This window comes from Nuphar pumila, chromosome 3 (assembly GCF_984573655.1).
Source record: "Nuphar pumila chromosome 3, dmNupPumi1.hap1.1, whole genome shotgun sequence".
Classification (NCBI taxonomy): Eukaryota; Viridiplantae; Streptophyta; class Magnoliopsida; order Nymphaeales; family Nymphaeaceae; genus Nuphar; species Nuphar pumila.
In genome coordinates, this window is record NC_143251.1 from 100,134,125 (window position 1) to 100,157,223 (window position 23,099).

At 38.2% G+C, this 23,099-nt stretch overlaps 1 pseudogene; it reads right to left on the reverse strand.

Moving 5' to 3' along the window:
* Positions 1–1,150: 1,150 nt before the first annotated feature.
* Positions 1,151–3,157, reverse strand: LOC149843173 (pentatricopeptide repeat-containing protein At2g22410, mitochondrial pseudogene; annotated as a pseudogene).
* Between the last annotated feature and the right edge of the window lie 19,942 nt (positions 3,158–23,099).

Consider the following 23,099-nt stretch of genomic DNA (forward strand, 5'->3'; position numbering starts at 1 on the left):
CTAAAGCAAAATTGCAGGTGTTACACCGCCCAACCCCAAGATCCATTCTAGGAAAACCCGCCCAACCTGGAATCCTATCGAGGCTTGGACTCGGGTGGATGCTCCTCTAGAATCCCATATAGGGTAAGATTATGCTTGTATTTTTACCATCTTTCCCCTTGTAAATTCTATAAGTAAATGTACTTAGTTTACATATTTCTTAATGAAGATTGTTGAGAGTTTCCTCTTTTCTTCATTCGTATTTGTGTGTGTGCTTGCACCTTGAGAGAATGTTTCTTCTTCCTCACCCGTTTGCTTTCCTCGTTCGCCGTCAGCTAGTTGGGAACACTTTTCTCCCTTCCTGTCGTCACCTACGCCATCTGCCTCCCACGCCCGAACCAGCCAGGAGAGACGACCCTCTCCCTCTTTGCCGGGTATCCCCCCTGACCATGTCCCTACCCTGGGACACGCTCCACCACGTCAGCCTTTACCGTGTCTCCTGCCCTGGGACATGACCCTCTCCCCGCTTCCGCCAGCAGTGCCCAAGTCGTGACCTCCTCACACGAGACGCACCCCGCACGCCTTCAGCGTGTTCGTCATCCTAACGGATGTGCCCCAGCCCTGACTCGTGTGCCTGGACCTGCAGAACCGATCCTTCCAGGGTTTGGGTTCTGATACACCAATGCTAGGATTAGCCTTGAATTCATATGACAATTCCTTTATTTCTTCAAATATAAGTACAACTTGCATAGAAGCTAAAATGCTAAAATTCGTTCCCACCCTTGAATAATTTTTACTACATGGTCTAACACTAAATAATTTATATCATTTTACAAAAGAGAACTAGATTAGCAGAAGCACGGTTTCTGTGGTAGTAACAACTTGCCCGGTGGAGGATAATCTGTTAACTGGCTTCACTTAAGGGAGAGTTACCATCGATTTATTTTCCTGTCTCAACCAAGAAGTATGCCCTGAGCTCACTCCTCAGCTTCCCTGATAAAAGAATGTGGTTTTACCAATAGTGAAAGTTTAAACCAATTGAAAATTTCCACTTGGATAGTTTTTGGCTCCAAAAAGATTGGCATATTGAGACCATATCATTGCTGTTTATTCGCAGAGAAATCCTTAAGAATTCTCATCCATGACCTATCTCAAAGAAGCCTATCAATTCTTAAGTGCTTGGTACATACCCCTCAGACTTCAATTGCAATGTAATGTCATCCAGCATGTGATATATTTCTGCAGACTGAGGATGAGAATTGCCAGCTACCAAGAATTCATGAAATACACCATCAACCTCTATTGAACTACATCCAGGAGCCTTTTTCACTCCTCCCTCTCTCATCATTCTCCTTACCTTCTTCACATCTTCCCATTTTTTTCTGGAAGCATATATATTTGATAGAATCACGTAAATTCCACTATCTTCTGCGTCTAAATCTAGAAGGTTGTCAGCAGCAAGCTCCCCAAGCTCCACGTTGCCATGCATTCTGGAAGCATTAAGAAGAGCACCCCACCCTGCCACATCCGGCTTCATTGGCATTGACTTTATCAGCTCATTTGCCTCTTCCAAGAGACCAACTCGGCCAAGCAAATCAATCATGCACGTATAGTGTTCCACCTTCGGTGTAATCCTATAAACCTGCTTCATGGTTTCAAAGTAATGTCGGCCTTCAGCAATTAGCCCACCATGACTGCATGCAGATATGATGCCTATAAATGTGATATCATCCGGTGCCACTCCATGATCTTGCATTTGCTCAAAAAGATGGAGTGATTGCTTGCCATGACCATGAACAGCACATGCAGAAATGATTGAGTTCCATGTAATCAGATCCCTGACAGGCATTTTCTCAAATAGCTTAGTAGCCATCTCAAGATCCCCACATTTTGCATACATATCTATCAAGGTATTGGATAACTTAGTGCTAGGTTTAACTCTCTTTTCATCAATATAGTACTGATGGATCCATCTCCCAAGGTCCAACTTCCCTGATTGGGCACATGCAGATAGCACACTCACTAATGTTCCCTCTACAGGTCTTATCTTTGCTGCTTGCATCTCATTAAAGAGACTTAGTGCCTTTTCCGGTCGATTAGTTTGAGCATAGCCAGCAATGATGGTGTTCCAAGATATAACATTTCTCTCAGGCATTTCATCAAAGAGGCTGTGTGCAAGTTCTAACTCTCCACATTTCGCATATCCATTAATCATACTGGTCCACGAGAACACATCTTTTACCCCCATTCTGTCAAACGCTTCCCTAGCTAGTTGTACATGGCCACACTTAACGTACATATCTATGATCGAGTTAAGCAAATTAACAGTAAGATTGATCTTGTTCTTGATGATAAATTCATGAATTGATATGCCGAGGTTGAGATTTCCAATCTGCGAGCAAGCAGAAAGCACAGTGATCATGGTAACTTCATTCGGCACAATGTTTGCTGCAACCATATCATAAAATAGTCCTAAAGCTTCATCAGAGAGCTTATTCTGGGCATACCCATCAATCAAGGTAGTCCATGAAACGACATCTCTTTCGGTACTTTCAACAAACAGTTGGCGCCCCTCAAGCAAAAATCCAAATTTAGCATAGGCATGAATCAAGCCATTCACAACCAACAATTCCGATTCAAAACCCAACTTCAAAATCATCGCATGAGTTTGTATAACCACTGAAACAGTGTCCAACTGCTCGCAAGCCTTGAGGACAGAGACAAAGGTCCGACTGTCCATGGCAACGCATTCCCGGGCCATTTGGCAGAACAAACGAACTGCTTCTTCCCGACATCCGATTCTAGAGTAACCTCTGATCATTGTGTTCCAAATAAAAATGTTGGGTTCTTCGATTTGGGCAAAAACAAGCCGGGCGTGATCGATATCGCCCGAATCAGATAGCGCACAGAAGGCCAACAACCGGCTCACCGGAAAAGTATGACTTATGAGCCCTGTTCTGGTCATATGAGCTTGGATCTGCTTCAATTGATGCATAGAAGTGCAAGTCTCCATCAAACGAAGAGTTGGGTGCCTAATCACCAAAGTACTTTTCGAATTCCAACTGGGTTTCGTCGCGAAGGCCCGGAGCCATCGGAACGGAAACTGGGCAATGCGAGAAGTCGGAACTTTGAGAAGGTGATGAGGGATGGCAAAGGTAGGAATTGGGGTTGGAGGCATGGCAGAGAAATAGGGATATAGTAGACATTGGGTGTTGGGGAGGAAGAAAGAGAGGGAGTTCCTAACGTCACAGGACTACCTCCCAAGCATTTGAATACTGGCGGCAAAACCGAGTCCGATTCAGATTTCAACACGGTAACTCAGAAATGAATCGGTTGGTTTGTTACACTAGAGACTCGGTCCTGGGCCAGGATCAGACGAGTCACGGAGAAGGTTCACGCGGTGCATGGTCACAAATCTCGTTCTGGACAGAATCTCAAGATATTTAAATTCTTTTGTTTTTTCTGGCAGGGAAATGCTGGCATTTATAAAATACACAAAATATGAATAAAATGTAAATAATATAAAAACCGAAAAACTAATTTCTTATTGTCATAATATCCTAATAATATCTCGATAAAATTAGGATATTTTAAAAAACTCGCGGTAAAGTTGTGATATTTTCAAAAGTATATCGAAATGTGTGACTGTGGTGCAATATCAAAATTTTTAAGACATTTTGCAAAAGATTGCAAAAATATTTTGATATTTTTTTAATCATTTAAAATGTTTCAAAATATCGAGTTATTTTCCTGTTAGTAAATGTTTTATTTAGAGTCCCACCTTTTTCCTATTATTCGAAAAAAGAGTACATTTTCTTTCTGAAAAAAAACATATCATGACCCAACTTTTCGAGAGGGTGGTGTATGTTCGCCCCCGATGATTCACTGAATCCCACGTCTGTGTTCGGGGCTTTGAATGAGCACCACGTATACAAGCACATGGGGCTCGTATTCCCGTGTATGTTGACATAATTTTGCATAGACTCTGGTGTTGTTGCAAAGAATTAATACCCTTTCTTGCTATTCTTCTCATAAAGTGATGGTTTGAGAAAATGACAAAAATGCCCTTCATTCAAAAAAAAAAAACAAACAGTTTAAAAAAAGGACAAACATGTCCTCCATCCAGAAAGTCGAGGATGATGTTGACTCTTCAAAGTCTTCTTCTTTTTCTGTTCAAAAAAAGGACAAACATGTATTCTTCTTCTTTCTCCGTAAAACACTGTAAAACCCTCTCTCTCTCTAGAGAAGAAATCAAGGGAAACAAAGAGTTCTTCTTGGAGAAGGCCATGAACATCAACCCTCTCACTCTCACTCTCTCTCCCTTCTCTCTACTTCTGTACACATCCAACAGACGATCCTACATTGCTCCATCGTCATCTTCTTCTTCTTCCTTCTTCGTAAAACACTATAAAACCCTCTCTCTCTAGAGAAGAAATCAAGGGAGGTAAAGAGTTCCTCCTGGAGTCACTCTCTCTCCCTTCTCTCTCTACTTATGTGCCTTATTTAGAGTTTTTGCCCTTACAGGAGGGGGGTCCGGGGGTTCATCCCAGCGTGGGTAGCATCATTCAACTAAATGAGTTGTAGATCATGATACAGAGTTTTTACCCTTATAGGAGAGGGGTCTGGGGGCTCCTCCCAACGTGGGTAGCATCATTCAACTTGATGAGTTGTGGAGTCTGATTCAAAGTTTTTACTCATTCTTATTTTAAGGCATTAGATCTCATGTTTGAACATCCACGCATATACAGTTTGCTTTCATCATGTTCAGTTGCTTTCTAGATTATACTTTGAATTCTTGTGCATTTTAGATCTATCGATTTGTATGTAATCAGAGCTCATTTTAATCTTAATTTTTTACTGCAACTTCATGTATATGTCTTCATGCTCTCCACCAAAAATCAGATCATTCTGAGTTTGTTTGACCTACTTTAAAAATCAAGATTCAAAACCTGTTATTTTGCACCGTCAGGATTTTAGCAGAATCAGGACCAACTTGCAAAAGTGATTTCTCCTTAACCAGAGACGATCTTTCCGATCCGTAAAAAGAGTTATTTTCTAAATTGAATCTAGTTTGTTCATATCAAATTTCAGCGATTTCTATGGTGTTTTCATAATAGTTTCGGGTTAAAAACCATAACCCTGTCACCCTGTGTCATTTTAACGGCTCAGAGTTTGATCCATTTTGTTTGAATTTTGTTTTCCTAATGGGAGATCATTTTTCAATTCTGTAAAACGGGTTCTCTTTGTTTATGTGTCTAGTTCATTCCTGTAAATTTTCAAAAATTTTCATGGTTAATTACTATTTTATTTTGATTAAATACCAGAATCTTGTATCCAGATTTTATAAATATTCTGATTTTGGCCCCCATATCATGACTGTTGTAGCACTTCTTCAACAAATCGTTATTTGATTGGCAATATTCTTCAGCAAATTATTGTTATGATTTTTTTGAGTCTCTAATGAGTATCTACTATGATTTGTAGTATTTTTGAGTCTCCAACGAGCCTCACAATGATTTATAGTGTTGTCTGATCTTTTAACTATGATTTATAGTGCTTTGGGGTCTCCAACGAGCCCCACAACGATTTGTAGTGTTTTTCGGTCTTTTAACTATGATTTATAGTGTTTTCGGGTCTCTAACGAGACCCACAGCGATTTATAGTGTTGCTAGACCTCGCTATAGCGATTTGTAGTGTTTCTCGCTAAACACTACAGCGATTTGTGATACAAATCACTATCCGAATCAGGACCAACTTGTCAGGGTCATATCTCCCTAACCAGATATCGGATTTCAAATCCGTAAAAAGTGGTGTCTTCGTTATGAAGTCTAATTTATTCTTGTAAATTTTCAGTGATTTCTATGGTAATTTGATACTCCATTTGGATCTAAAACCAGAACCCTATCAGTCTGCCTTATTTGAGTGACATAGGTTTTTATTTCATTTTGTAAGAGTCATATCTCCCCAACGGAAGATCATTTTTCAAATCCGTAAAAAGGGTTTTCTTCCTTTTTATGTCTAGTTTATATCTGGAAAGTTTTATAACTTTTTATGCTCATTTGATATTTCAAACTTGTTAAAAACCGAGACATATTATAAAATGTTATAAAACTTAAAAAGTTTGAAACTTCCTCTATGTGTCTCGATTTTTAACAAGTTTGAAATATCCAATGAGCATAAAAAGTTATAAAACTTTCCAGATATAAACTAGACACATAGAGGAAGAAAACCCTTTTTACGTATTTGGAAAATGATCTTCCGTTGGGGAGATATGACTCTTACAAAATGAAATAAAAACCTATGTCACTCAAATAAGACAGACTGATAGGGGTCTGGTTTTAGATCCAAATAGGATATCAAATGACCATAGAAATCGCTGAAAATTTACAGAACTAGACTTCATAACAAAGACACCACTTTTTACGGATTTGAAATCCAATCTCTGGTTAGGGAGATATGGCCCTGACAAGTTGGTCCTGATTCGGATAGCGATTTGTATCACAAATCGCTGTAGTGTTTAGCGAGAAACACTACAAATCGCTGTAGTGTTTAGCAAATTGTTGTTATGATTTTTTTGAGTCTCTGATGAGTCCCTACTATGATTTGTAGTATTTTTGGGTCTCCAACGAGCCTCACAATGATTTATAGTGTTGTCCGATCTTTTAACTATGATTTATAGTGCTTTGGGGTCTCCAACGAGCCCCACAACGATTTGTAGTGTTTTTCGGTCTTTTAACTATGATTTATAGTGTTTTCGGGTCTCTAACGAGACCCACAGCGATTTATAGTGTTGCTGGACCTCGCTATAGCGATTTGTAGTGTTTCTCGCTAAACACTACAGCGATTTGTGATACAAATCGCTATCTGAATCAGGACCAACTTGTCAGGGTCATATCTCCCTAACCAGAGATCGGATTTCAAATCCGTAAAAAGGGGTGTCTTCGTTATAAAGTCTAGTTTATTCCTGTAAATTTTCAGCGATTTATATGGTCATTTGATACCTCATTTAGATCTAAAACCAGACCCCTATCAGTATGTCTTATTTGAGTGACATAGGTTTTTATTTCATTTTGTAAGAGTCATATCTCCCCAACGGAAGATCATTTTTTAAATCCATAAAAAGGGTTTTCTTCCTCTATGTGTCTAGTTTATATCTGAAAAGTTTTATAACTTTTTATGCTCATTTGATATTTCAAACCTATTAAAGACCGAGACATGTTATAAAATGTTATAAAACTTAAAAAGTTTGAAACTTCCTCTATGTGTCTCGATTTTTAACAAGTTTGAAATATCCAATGTGCATAAAAAGTTATAAAACTTTCCAGATATAGACTAGACACATAGAGGAAGAAAACCCTTTTTACGGATTTAGAAAATGATCTTCCGTTGGGGAGATATGACTCTTACAAAATGAAATAAAAATCTATGTCACTCAAATAAGACAGACTGATAGGGGTCTGGTTTTAGATCCAAATGGAGTATCAAATGACCATAGAAATCGCTGAAAATTTACAGGAATAAATTAGACTTCATAACGAAAACACCACTTCTTACATATTTGAAATCCAATCTCTGGTTAGGGAGATATGACCCTGACAAGTTGGTCCTGATTCAGATAGCGATTTATATCACAAATCGCTGTAGTGTTTAGCAAGAAACACTACAAATCACTATAGCGAGGTCCAGCAACACTATAAATCGCTGTGGGTCTCGTTAGAGACCCGAAAACACTATAAATCATAGTTAAAAGACCGAAAAACACTACAAATCATTGTGGGGCTCGTTGGAGACCCCAAAGCACTATAAATCATAGTTAAAAGATCGAACAACACTATAAATCAATGTGAGGCTCGTTGGAGACCCAAAAATACTACAAATCATAATAGGGACTCATTAGAGACTCAAAAAAATCATAACAATAATTTGCTGAAGAATATTGCCAATCAAATAATGATTTGTTGAAGAAGTGCTACAACAGTCATGATATGGGGGCCAAAATCAGAACATTTATAAAATCTGGATACAAGGTTCTGGTATTTAATCAAAATAAAATAGTAATTGACCATTAAAAATTCTGAAAATTTACAGGGATGAACTAGACACATAAACGAAGATAACCCGTTTTACATAATTGAAAAATGATCTCCCATTAGGAAAATAAAATTCAAACAAAATGGATCAAAATTTGAGCCGTTAAAATGACACAGGGTGACAGGGTTATGGTTTTTGACCCGAAACTGGTATGAAAACACCATAGATATCACTGAAATTTGGTATGAACAAACTAGATTCAATTTATAAAACAACCCTTTTTACGGATTGGAAAGATCATCTTTGGTTAGGGAGAAATCACTTCCGCAAGTTGGTCCTGATTCTGCTAAAATCCTGATGGTGCAAAATAACAGGTTTTGAATCTCGATTTTTAAAGTGGGCCAAACAAACTCAGAATGATCTGATTTTTGGTGGAGAGCATGAAGATATATGCATGAAGTTGCAGTAAAAAATTCAGATTAAAATGAGCTCTGGTTACATACAAATCGATAGATCTAAAATGCACAAGAATTCAAAGTATAATCTAGAAAGCAACTGAACATGATGAAAGCAAACTGCACATGCGTGGATGTTCAAAAATGAGATCTAATGCCTTAAAATATGAATGGATAAAAACTTTGAATCAGACTCCACAACTTTTCAAGTTGAATGATGCTACCCATGCTGGGAGGAGCCCCCAAACCCCCCTCTTGTAAGGGCAAAAACTCTAAATCAGGCTCCACAATTCATCAAGTTGAACTATGCTACAGTTAGTGTGCAGGTCAGTCGGTGTTTGATGGAGAAATGTTGGATCGTTTGTTGGATGTGCACAGAAGTAGAGAGAGAAGGGAGAGAGAGTGAGATGAGTTTTTACCCCTCTCTTGTAAGGGTAAAAACTCTGAATCAGGATCTATAACTCATTTAGTTGAATGATGATACCCACGCTGGGAGGAGCCCCCTAACCCTCCTCCTGTAAGGGTAAAAACTCTGAATCAGGCTTCACAAGAGTCAATGTACAGGTAAGTCGGTGCTTGATGGAGCAATGTATAATCTTCTAATGGATGTGCACAGAAGCAGAAATAGAAGGGAGAGAGAGAGTGAGAGGGTTGATGTTCATGGCCTCCTCCAGGGGAGATTTCTTTCTCGAATAATCTTGCAGTGCAGAGACTGAGTCTTAAATAATCATCTTCGGGGCACTTAAGTCTTTACAACCACTCCTTTTCAAGAACCGTCATTTTTTTTGCACCAATGGAGGAAAGGGTACTTAAGTCTTTGCAATCTTATCAAACTCCAACGCTAATTAATGCTGACAAACATGGGGATACGAGACGCACATGCTTACATACGTGGTGCTCTTTGGGACCCCCGATCATGAGATGTAGCTAACTGCCCTGTTCGGGGGGGGGGAACATATAACCTGCTTTGCAACTTTTCACTTAAATTGTCATATGGATGCCTCAGTTGGAACAAGTCATGTTAACGTTGAGCTATGTTTGATAAAATTGTTAAACTGTCCCTATTGCAAAATAAAATAGGTAAAAACACGCCTTTTCAGAAAAGGTCAGCTTGTTAAAAAGATCAACGAAACTCATATTCTGCAAATTCTTAAATGGGACGGGTTTTCAGGGCTACTGTCTTGTTTGCTTATGCAATTTCCTGGTCAAGCTTTTATGCAAGATCGTGGTTTCAAGAACGCAATGCAATGTATTCGCCCACAAGGGCTCCGCTCATCTGGTAGGGGCCACTTGTGAATGTCGCGAAGTTGACGGGAGTGGGGAGTTCAATCCATAGTTGCATAGAAACTATTTTGCCATGCTTATCCCGTTTCAGTTGTATTAGTAACTGATACTGGTACGAAACTAGTTTCAAAATCACTGAAACTAGTTTCTAAATGCATATGAAACTCATTCCTAAGTGAAACCAATACAAACCTAGCTTCATTTGTGGTAGTGACATTATATCATTCTAAAATAAAATAAAACATGGGATAAGAGAATAATAGGACCTTCTTAGCCCCTTTTAATTGGACCATTTTTTTATATGTAAATCTATCTTACTTTTATTGAAACTATCATCAGACTTCTATCACTTCCATTGAGGCTGTCATGGGAGGTTATTTGTTTTTCTTTAATCTAAACATGATTTTTGTATTATATTAATTTCATGGTTGAGATATGAGAAGATATGCAAAATATCATGGTCATAATGAAATATAATTTTCACAAATTCTTGCAAAGGGGAACCTTTACATCATCAACCATATTAACTAAAGATTGTTTTATGTCTTTTTACCTTTTTTGGTTATTATTTTAAAATATCTTACTTTTACGTGTAGTTTTAGACGTTGGCCCATTGATATGGCTATACATGGTGAAATTACGTGATATTTTGATTTCTATAGTTAGTACTTTTGCTTTTGTTAGCATTTATTTTATTTCAACAGATTGTGGATCCCTAAATTTTGAAAAGAAAATATGGGTAGTTCCAAAGAGTTTGGATTAAAAAACTGGATCTGAATGTGAGACAAGTGAGGTGTTCTTTTTTTCCTCCGACGAGTAGTGATCAACTACTCTAAAAACTTCATAATCTTCAATGGCTAGGTTTTAGCAAGTGTCACATACCTCACATTTGAGTCCTAAAAAAATGAGCTTAATGGTGCGAGCCTCCATCAAGGCTAAAAAAGCATGAAAATATACTAGGCGTTAGAAAAACTATTTTTTATAATAAAATAAATGAAATACAATAAAAAGTGCAGAAAAACTAAATCTCACCTTGAGCTTATATAGCCTTTTTTAAAATAATAGAGAGTGTGTAGTGACTCCGACAAAGTTCAGCTAGGCACAAGCTCTGGTAGGTGTGAGATAAGGGATCTGAACAAAACTTGAGCTAAGTGGACTCAGCTGGGCTGGGCCTACTTGGGCAAAGTTTTGGTGCTAGGTTCTAGAAGCAAAGTTGGGTAGTGGATGTAGCAGGGTTTCTTTGCTTCTAGGTTCTAGATTTCAGCTTTTAGATTTCATATCACAGATACTGGGTTAGGAACAGATGGTCCCTATTTTATAGATTTTGAAGTATATTTGGATCCTAATCCTATGGATTTGGGATCCAAAGGTCCAGATCTACCTCTAGATGACATAATGAGATCCTATTAGGTGATTGCTATGAGATCTCTTTCTGTTTGGTCAGAGTCACCTTGCTTATGAGCTAAAATTTTTAGGATAAGAAGATAGACAAGTTTATAAGGCAGGTTCATTGTTTAGAATTCTAGAGTTTTTGGAATAAGATGGACGAGTATATAGGAACTTATCTCCTTTTCTCGCATGAATCTGGATCAAATAGAACAAATGGGTCACTAACGACAATCCAGATTCCTGAGTATTGCTAACGACACTTCAAGCTTACTAACGATAATTCAAAGTTCCCAAGGCCATATATTCGTTCTCTCACTATCAGTTGACAAGGTAGAAGCTATTCTATCTAATTACTTTCATGGGTAACTTTCATGGACGGATTTTATTTATGATTATGAGCAGCACAGAAAGTCCAATCCAATAATCCTGCACTGCAGTTTACAAACAAATAAAACGTTGGCTAGAGTAATCAAAAGAAAAAAAAGATTTTTCCTTCTATCAAGTCGAACAATTAAATGAAGGAAATTGTAATCAGAAATATCTGGGAGTTTTTAAGGATCCTTAAAAACTCCAGATATTTCTGAAAAAGGCTCTTTGCATGAGCATAATTTGTAAGATGCAAATACCTTCAATGCCAATCACTATGGACTCTGAAAGTGCAGGATTGAGCCTCATGGGTTGGAAAAGTATTACCTGGGCTTGGCAGGATGCCAAGCATCATTTTGTGTGGCAAACTGGAGATGGTAAACAATGCAGATTTTGGATGGATAGGTGGATGGAACTTGCACTAATCTAGTGCCATGTATGGGCAGATTTGTAATGAACTTGGTTGGTTTGTGGCCCGAGCACTTGAGCGGTATAAAGAAAGCCCCGAGTGCCTTGTGTCAGTGAGGGAGCTAGGCCAGGTTGATTCATGAACAAAATTGTGTGGAAAGGCAACCCTTCTGAGGTGGTTACCCGAAGCTTGATATGGAAAGAGATTCGAAGTGGAGCCCCCATGGAGGCTTAATGTAAATTGGTTTGGAGATCACACAGTGTACCCCGAGCAGTTTAGGTGGTTTATTTGAGATGATGTATCAGGAGACTCCTGACACAGGACAACAGAAATTCGGAATAGATGGCCGAGGATGTAAGAGATCTGTTTGTCTAATGCCCATGCATGGCTAATGTTTGGGAAGTTCATATGTGAGGTGTGTTGAAGCTCATCTCAAGGGAACCAAGAGGAACTTATTAACTAGTTTCAACAACAATTTCTGGAAAAGTGGAAGACCGAGTGTTGGAGGCAAGTCTTCCATATAGTGTTATATGTAAGTTATGGAGCATTTGAAATAGAGTAGCTCATGATGGACCACCTTATTCGCTCCGTAAGACTAAAGGAGAAATTTGCAGTGTCTGTAAGCATAATTTCCAAAAGATTATTTTGGACCCAGAAATTAGGTCTATAGTAGGGGTATGGGCGAAGCTGGGTTTTGTTCCAGGATGTTGGGACCCTCATGGAACTATTATGTTCGATTTCCAGGCGGTGTTGCTCAAATTTGAGATGTGTTGCTGGAAGATAGCTTTTGGGATATTGGACCAGATGTGTTCGTATCTGCTGGCTGGTGTATCTTACAAAGAAAATGACCCATTAATCCCAAAGTTAAAAGTCCGGAATTCATCTTCTCCACCAGCTCAGGCTGCGACCATTCAGTGTTCTAATAAAGCCAATGGTTAGAATTGATCCAAATGGGGAGGAGGTGTTAGGTGTTGTCTTTAAATTATGTGGGTTTGCACCCATGTTTGGCCACCTATTTCCTTGTCTTTCTTAAGTTAGCTTTGGGAGGGTACCGAACTTTTACTGAGTTTATATAAGGTAGAATTGTTTTTTACGTGCAAGGCCCATGGGAGCCATGACAATTGAACTTTGAACTTTGGATCTTGAACCATAGAATTTGGATTTGGATGACCTTTGAACCTTCCTTTTGGATATTGGGATAGTTTTATCCTTAGACCTTTCCACCTTATGGGTTTTGTCCGGCCGATTTTGACTTGACCTAGTCAACCCAACTATTGGAGCCACCCTTGACCTGGTCCAACGTCCTTGCATGAAACCATGTAGCACCGAAATCATACTTATGAAATACAAAAGATTTAATTTAACTTTTTTTTTTAAAACTGACTTCTTACAAAAAATTTGTGGGATCTTCACTAGTACGAGGATGTATCATTCCTCCCCAAGTGGTGAGGGATGATCTAACCAAGGTTGAGATTTCTTGAGAAAATGAGCTTCTTGAGTCTCCGTCGAGCACTTGTGCAGTAAGCCTAGGGAAGTAAACCCAAAGGTTGAGATTTCTTCACGGTGTATGAAAGTGTGAGTGAGAAAGCAAATTCACAGGAAAAAAAAAAGAATGCAAGAAGATACTTACTCAGGATCTGTGAAGCTTTATCTCTCACTTGTTGTGTTGACAGAGTCTCCCCACTCGACCATGAGCTCCAAATCCATCAATCCCTATGCTAGCCGAGAATCCTATGTGGGAAGGGCATTTCTCATAGAAACACTACTCTACTAGCCTTTCTTTCTATCTCTGCTACTTGGGCTTGCTTTCTATCCTCTGGATTTCCCTTATCATCTTCTCTACCTCTTCTACATGTCACTTCATTTCTGCCAATAAATTTTTCTCTTTAGATGGAGTTTTGACACGTGGGGTCCTAAAGAGCCATCTCCTTGTGGGCTCATTTGTTCTGAAACTCTCTATCTCATACCCCGTAGAGGGATTCTTACAAGACAGGCAAGATTCTAGGATCACCAGAGCTTTTCCTTTGCTTTGGTCATCCTTAGACTCAGCGGGGACATCAGTGTGGGTCATTTCTTCGGAATCTTTATTGAAGATGATGTTTTACATTATGTGGGGTGGCATTTTGTATGTGAGATTTTTTAAAAGTTGTTCCTCAAGAATGAATTGGGATTTGAATTTTTAATTTTTATATCAGGTATTCATGATACTCCAAACAATGGTTCATGTAGAGTCCCAAACAAGTAAGACGATATTTTCAAAACAATGTGTACCCTAGTTATCCTCAAAAGTTACTCCATGGATTTGTGAGCTCTTTTCAGATTTTATAGATCATGATTCCCACCTAGTTCCACCACCAATAAATTCAAGCTAACAATTTAAAGGTACTGATATGAATTATCCAACTTCAAGTAACCACTACTAATATATTTAAGCTAACAACTTAAAGGTACTAGTGGGGGATCTAAAGATCCAAATGATAGGATAAGAGATTTTTGAAAATCCAAATAAAAGAGGAGAAGAGGGGATAAAAATGCACTGAACACACAATAAATCAAACAAGGTTTCAACAAAACCCTAACTTGCGGGAGGTTGTATTTTTCTAATTTCTATGTGATATGAATTTTCTCCAGCAAGTTTTTCTAAAATATGATAAAAACCTAAACTTAATATGTATGCATGTATATTTGCGATAAAGAAAGAACAAAAACCCTAAAACATAATAAGTTCTACTGAGAAAGCAAATAAGATGGCTGAACCGAGGTAACAACGCTAAGATTTCATCGTTTTATACTAAGTGGCAAAGGCAAATGGATGACAATGATGACAAACAACAAAACATTACATGATGAAAGAGCTCTAAACTTTAGAGACCTATGGGACAGGAGATCTCCAAATGGCACAACACTATGGGATGACAGAGCTTCGAACGATAGAGCTCTATGGGAAGATCAAGTCTGTAAAATGGGGTTTTGCATATAGCAGAGTCTGTGTATGAGGGGTCTGTAAATGACAAAGTCTACCGGGGGTGCAAACTGTCAGACAACACTTGGGGGTGGTGTATGGGGTAACAGAGATTGGGATGGAAAACCCTAAACAGTCAAGATCAGGATGGTTGAGCTTCGAACAACAGAGACCTTTAGACGACAAACCTCAAATGGCTAAGTCTGCAAAACTGGGTTTATAGATGGCAGAGTTTGCAGACGAACCAAAAACTATTAACAAAAATTTTGAGGTAAAGGAATAAGACTTACCTGGGATTCTTAAAACCCTTTTTTAAATATGTTTAAAAAGATGTGGGATGCTTGTTTTAAGCCTCAACTATTCTTCAACATAAAAAGGTAAATCAGGGGAAGGTTTTTCAATTTTTGAAGCATGAAATACACCATCAAGATACAAGATATGTGATAGAAATCAAACATGTATACGCTCTTATAAAACAAATTAAATATAGAAATTAAAACAAATGAACAAACAAGTTGATCGATAAAAAAAATCACCTTTTTTGAACTTTGTGATCCGCTTATCCTTTTTGCTCATGTTGGCTTTTCTCCATCTACAACACATTCATGTAGGGTATGAAGATTTGAGAGAGGGGCAGAGTGAGGGCAAGGCTAGGGCTCATTCTCTCTAAGGTCAACACTTAAGTAGGGATTTTTTTTGGTCTCCCAAAATCTAGGGGCTAACTCCTATTTATAGGAGTATAAGATGGGATATGGATCATGGGTTTCTAGGTTCAGGATCCAGTCCAAATGGATTTACACCCATCCTAACGAGGGATAAGGCTCATCCATAAGAGTTTTGCATGGAATACATGCCTAGGAGTTTGAGTCTGGCTGGGACATGCCTCTTTAGAGGCCTATCCTCATGGTTGATGAGTCAAACACCATAGGATATTGCCGTTCTAGTAATGAATGATTGTCAGCTCTCTTGTCCCACAGCCAGACAACACACCTATTTGCCATCCGATCATTGGATGACAAAATGTTTGTCGTTTGAGAATGATGGAAACTTGAGATCACTATCTGGCCAAGGGACGATAGACAATGTTTGTAGTTCAGTCAAGGGATGATAGAATCGATTTGTCGTCCATCTAAGGGATGGTAGACACGGTCTATCGTCTGACCAAGAGATGACAGAGTCTGTCGTTCGGCCAGGGGATGACAAAAATGGTCTGTCGTTAGGCCAGAGGATGACAGAAACAATCAGTCGTTCGGCTAAGGGACAACAAATACATATTGTCATCTGGCCAAGGGATGATAAATACATATTATCATTTGTCCAAGAGATGACAGACACGTATTATCGTCCATCCAAGGGATGGTAGATGGCAGACACTTTCTGTCGTCAGGACATGGGACAATAGATAATTTTTGTGTCTGGCCATGGGATGACAAACATTGGGTCTGCCATCCGACCAAGGGATGGCAGACACAGTCTATCATCCATCCGACAAACTTTGTTCCTCTGGCCAATATTAGGTTATTGGACGGGGTTTCTCATCTGGCCAATAGAAAAGGGTTTTTTCTTGGGTTTTTCCAGGAGTCAAAGGGTTTTCCTATTATTTTGAGATTTAGAAAAAAATTGGGTGTCTACAGATGTACTAATCCAATCTCTACTCTTATGGTAGCCATTTTTGGAACTTACTCGGGTTGGGCCTTGGCCTATGTGCACATCTCATGCCTTATTGCTCTCTCTTTTTTTATGCATGATTTCTCTTTTTTTTCTCTCTTTTCTTTTTTTGTGGTTTTTCTTTTTCTCTTTTTTTTCTCGACTATCTCGCTCCCTCATCTCTCTTTTTTTATCCTCCTACTTGATATTTTCAAAATTAGGCCCCTTCGAATCATTGCCTTATTTCTTTAATTTTATGGATTCCTTAGGGAACTAATTATCCCAAGTTTCTACTCAAACTCCACTAATGTTGTTATTTTAAGCTTTTCAATTAGTCTAGTTAGGTTAAGGCTCTATGCCTCCCAGCAAATTCTTCTGATCCAAAAAGATTGTATCCATTCGAATTTCCAAAAAAAGTGATTGGATTTAAAGACCATTACTTCTTAAATCAACAAGATAAAGCCTCTAGTTTAAGGATTTTTTTTTTAGTTCTTTGTGTTAACTGGTTCAGAAAGTTCAACTCTATCGACACTAATGAGTCAATAAGAGTTGCCAGGCAAGACTTTTTTAACGAAAATTGGATTTCCACTTCCTCAAAGGATGTAGGCTAATGTGGTCAATCTTTCTAAGGACCAACTCACCAACCTTGAATGATTGCTCGATTATAGACTTTTCATTATATCACTCTACCATTCTCTTATATCCTTTGACATGCTCAACAACAATGAGCCTCCTCTCATCCAACAACTCAAGCTTGGCAAGTGGGAGATCTTGTTGAGTTTCAAGAGGAAGCTCTAATGAACCAACAATCGTAAGAGAGGGTAATTGTATATGCAAGGGCAACACAACCTTCATCTCTACACCAACATGAATGGCGTAGCATTGGTTGGGGTATGAATTGTAGTATGATAAGCCCAAAGCGCATTATGCAACTTCTCATGCCAATCATGACCTTTCTCAATGGTGGGATCAATAATATGAATGCTTGTTTTATTTGTAGCTTTCACATGTCGGTTACCTTGAGGGTAATAAGGACTCAAAAAATTATGGGTAATGACAAACTTTTGCAACCTTATTATTTTAAAAATGGTTGTCGTAATAACAAACTAGGTCTTTTTGGAACACCAAAACTACAAGGTTTTTTAGAATAAAGGATGCCACATGTTGGCCTTTTACTCTAGCCAATGAGACAACTTCTACCCATTTAGTAAAGTATTTGATAGCTATGAGAATGTATTTATGTCTATTGGATGTAGAAGGATGTCTGGGTCCTATCTCATCGAAGGCCCAAATACAAAAAGGCCGCGAAAACTGGCATTGCCATGGATTTGGCAATCAAGACAGTATCTAACGTACTCATAATAATCCGACTCTATGGTCAACCAATCCTATCCCCTCTATGTCTTGGGCCAAACCCTAAGAGTGCTTGGTTGACCAAAAACTTCTAGAACATTGGTTTCTTCTAATTTTTTGCTTTTAGGTTTTTCTTTATTTTTCCATTTTAGGCAATTATCTTCTTTTCCAATGTTTTTGGAATTTTCAACATTTTCCAAATTTTTAGGATTTTTAAAATTTTCTATTTTTATTGATTTACCAATATTTATCATTTTAGGAATTTTGAATAATAGTTGGTAGTATTTACAATGAGGAGAAATGACAAAGATTTCATTTTCAACGATTTTAACATTTTCTGAAATATTTTTTGGTTTTTCTATTTTTAAAATTTTAAGTTTTTCTTGTTTAATATGTACAAAATCTGAGCCAGTACCACTTGCCTGAGCTCAGGGAATGGAGATCCAGTTCTGGTTAAATGTCATGATTATGGATCAAAGGAAAAGCTGAAATTAATCACATAACATTGAAAATATTCACTCAAACAAAGGCTTCCCATTCCTACTTCTACAAAGGAGGAACTAATATCCTTGTCATTTGTGGGTGCCTAGGCCTTCAGACTCGTCCGAATATAGCTAGTTTCCTAGTTCCTCTTCTCCAAGGAGTCACCTAATCAAAAATGTCATTTCAAGAATTTGTCTTTCTTCCTCTTCCTCTCTCTCTCTCTCTATTTTGCTTTTCTTGAGAGGTTTCAACTTTTCATTCACTTGATGCGGGATTCTTGATTACTTTAACAAAAATCACCATTTTTTTCTTATCTCTCTTTTGTAATATTGGTCTTCCGCTGGCCTCTTGTTCCCCAACACATTTGTCCCAATGTCCCTTTCTAGATCTACCGGCTCTATAATTCCTTAAACTTTCTCTGTTGAGACCAAAGAAAGTAAAATATCCCATTTTGATTAACAATTCCTATATGTTTTTAATTCTTGCAAAGTAGGGGTATTGCTATGCTTCTTTGAAGTTTGAGTCATCTATTTTGTCACTATTCTTGAAAATTTTTGGTCTTTTCAAGCAGTTTGCCATTGCTATTCTGGCCAAACCTGACTTCCCAAACTCTACTTATGACAAGGATTCCTCATTTTTCTACCAAATGGTAGGCATATCAGTTGGGTTATTTGGTCATGGTAGCATGGGTTGAGTAACTCAGGTTGTAAGGTCATTGGCAAAAATGATAATGACTTGGTCTTTCTAAGGAAAATTAATGCATTGGTAATAGGTTGAATGAACTACTTTCAAATCATTTATCCAAGGTCATTCTCATAAGAGATTATAGGATGCAGGAATGTCAACAAGGAAGAGGATTTGAAGGGTAATTAGTACAACTCTATGTTGGATCCTGCTATGGATCCAGTGTAGCCAATGGGTCTCACATGAAATCCAATGACCCACTTGAGTAGTGGGTCATTGAGATATGAACCACTAGGATAGTGGTGGTCCCACTTCACATTGGATTCCCAAACGTGTTGGGAAATCCAATGAGTCAATTATGATTAGGTAAATGCTACTACCTCTGCAAGAAAAACCTAGAGCTCTCGATTATTTCATCGAGAAACCCTCCTAAGCAAGCCATTAATCTATTCCTTGTTTCCTTCTCTATCCTTCACTATGCACACCTCGATACTAATTCCTATAGTAGTATCAGAGCCAGATACTATGTGCTCAGATCCTCGACGCCGATCATTGTAGAGGAAGGTGGAGTTGCCAGAGGCCGGCATTGTTGTCAACATCAGGGGCGGCAAAGAACCCCTCAAGTGGTCGCTGGTTCCTCGTGGTCGACAATAGAGGAGAAAGGAGAACCGCTAATCAAGGGTTACTGCCATTGATAGGGGCAAAAAAGATCCCCTGCAATTGCGTATCTTTCGAGGTCAGAGGCAGAAGAGACCCATACAGCAGCGTTGCCTGCTGCTTGATTCAGAGCCTGCTAAGACTAGCAATGCTACATGGATTTGGATGGATGCCAGGACCGAAATAGGAAAGCCTAGTGGTCTCTCCTGTTCAGATCCAACCAGGCAGCAACCCTCTGGTTGCCCATGTTTTTTTTGGGATCTGGACACGCATCGTGTCCGCCCAAGCTGTGTTCCCCTGTGAACATTCCATGCCTTCACACCAATGATGGAGACATCCCCAACCCCAAGCACGAACCCCACTCCTTCCCTGTGAAGGAATCCACAAAATCCATTTTCTCAAGAATTCCTATTCCCAACAATGAAGGCCATGGGGTCGCTCCACGATCTGATTAAGGAGGCAAAGCTTCACGCTCTCTAGTGAGCCGTCTGTATCCTCTTCCTCTCCTACCTCTTCTCCCTAATGAGTCGATCGATATGGATGGACCGATCACGGTCTTTGCCCTCATGGCCGCCCAGACTCTATTGAGGGAGGTTGAGTTTCGGTGGAAGGTCCGAATGGTGCTGAGGAGGGGGTACCTCTCACATCTGCAGAGGCAACAACTCATCATGGATAACCCGACCCTCTCGAACTCATCGCCAACAATGATCGGTTGGGTGCATAAGGTGTAACTCTCTGGGGTTTTAAAACCTTTAAAATTGCATAAAAATTTTCTTTTCTTTTTAAATAAACAACAAAAACGGTTTTTGACTTTCGGTTTTAAACCTCGTGCATGTCACATTTCACAAACCATAATAAAAGCAACCATAAAATTTACACCAATATTGTATACGCAACCTTTTTATAAGGTTTAGAAATTTAAAACATTTAAGATTAAATTTAAAATAAATCGTAAATTAATCCCATAATCTTGGGAATCTGGATTCTTCGATGCCACTCCTATCCAACATCCACTGCATTATAGTCTACTCCATATCTGAACCTTATAAAAGGTTGTGTATATAATGTTGGTGTAATTTTATTGGTGCTTTTATTATGACTTGTGAAATGTAATTTGTTTGAGGTTTAAAATCAGAAGTCAAAAACCGTTTTTGCTGTTTATTTAAAAAAAAATATTTTTTTACACAATTTAAAATTTTTTAAAACCTCATGGCGTTATAGTTGGTATCAGAGCGGAGTTTTGAAAAATCTGTTTCAAGATCCATCCTGTCCTTATATTACACTATAAGTATTTACATTAAGTTCTTATTTTTATTATTATTATTAAATTATTTCTTTCCTTATAAATGACTCTTGAAGAAATGCTAAAGGTCATGGAAGAAATGGCAGAAACTATAGAAAAATTAGAAAGAACTTTCTGGGTACAACAAGGAATTATAGATAGCCTAGATACTCAAGTCCAATAGCTTTTAGCGAAAAAAAAATCAACAACTAGAAAAATACCATAGGTATTTACAATCCTATTTATCACAACCATGTGCTTTAGAATTAGAAGAATGTCTATTTTATGGAGAGACTGGACATGTGGAAAGAGAATGTCAGATAAATCAAGGATCTATAAAAAACAATGAGCAACTGAGAACTTACCAGACCGATGATCTTATGTAGGGATTCCTCCTCAAGAACTTGAATTAATAATTATCTCTTCTGACTCACCTAAATCCTCTGCACCTATAGTTACTGCCCCTGTAAATTTTGCACCAACCGTAACCCCTTGAACTTTGTCTTTTTTGTTCCACCACCAGAATCCATAAATTATAACCCAATGGAACCTAGGGAAAACCAGAACCTATGCTTAGGAACCCCTCCTAGAGAAGATCATCCTGCGGATCTAGACATTCTGGGGCCTTCTCACCAATCGAGGCTGACTAGAAATAAGAGGGATTACTTGAGTCAATTCCACAAATTTTTATAAGATTTCTTTTTGTTAATCTTTTATGAATATATAATTTTTTGTAAATATGGACCTTGATGCATAATTGTTCTTTTTATCTTAATTAAAGTCTAATTACTATCTAATTATGGATTAAAGGATGCCTAGTCAAACACAAAACAAGAAATCAAAAGAATAGAACAATTAATAGGAATTTGTTATACAAGCGCTAAATAATTTTGCAGCTGCCATAAGAGATCATACCCAGTGTAAGCAAAATCTAGCTATATCCTTCAAAGTCTGTCACAATCATAGTGAAGTCTCGTATGAGAAATTTCTTCGACTAGATCCACCTACATTCTCATGAAAGACGGATCCATAAGCTGCAGAGGTTTGGATTTGAGAAATAGAAAAGGTTTTTCGTGTTTTGGTAGTACCTGAGAATTGTAAAGTTGATTATGGAATATAATGTTTGAAGGTGGATGCAGAAAGGTGGTAGGCATCCATCTTAGAAATAAAATTTGACAATGGACTTGTTGCTTGGAGCAGTTTGTTGAAGTCTTCTATGCTGCCTATTTTCCCAAGCATGAAAGAAGTCAAAAGATGCGAGAATTCCTTGAACTACAACAGGGAGGACTCTCCTTACTGGAATATATTACTAAATTTAGAAATTTAGAAAAATATTGTCCACATGTCTATGATACTGAAGATGTAAAACCCGCAAAATTTTGATAATTATCAAACTAAATAAAGGATAAAATTCTTTGAAATAAATACGATAAAATGATATAGAGTCGATCCAAATGGATCTTGAATCCAAACTGGATCAAATGGATCCAGTATCTGGATTCGGGTACGATGAACAGATTCAGATCCTGGATGGATTCAAAACACAATTAGAATTCAATTGGATCTTAATGGATCCAAATATGGTTGAATTGCGAATAAGTTCCAAAAATCTAGTTAGAAGGTTCAGAATATCTAAAATATAATTTTTATCCAACTCGTATTTGAGATTCATCGAAAACCAATTTGTATATAAGGGAATTAAACAAGGTCAATATTGCAACAAATGGTGCTGTGGTATGATGCACGGTGGTGTGGAACCACAACCCTGGTTCATAACCCCCGTTCATGGAAAAATCCGATGAAAACATACATGATAGGGACTTGGACGGATTTTCATAAGAAGATAAAAGAATTACAGTTGCAAGAAGGTGCAACTAAGGAGGAATTGGTGTAGTGGTCAGGATGGTGGACCCTTAGGGAAGAGAACCCATGTTTAAATCCCCCTGTGCGCCATTATCTTTTTATTAAAGAAAATTTTTGTAAAAAAGATTCAAATTGTGTAATAACTCCTCCATTAAGAAGACCTTAATGGGGGAGGTCTCAAAACAAAGAAAGTAATGAGCCACCCAAATTTCAAAATTTGGGTGGGGAGTTTCAAGACCTTAATTAAGGAGGTCG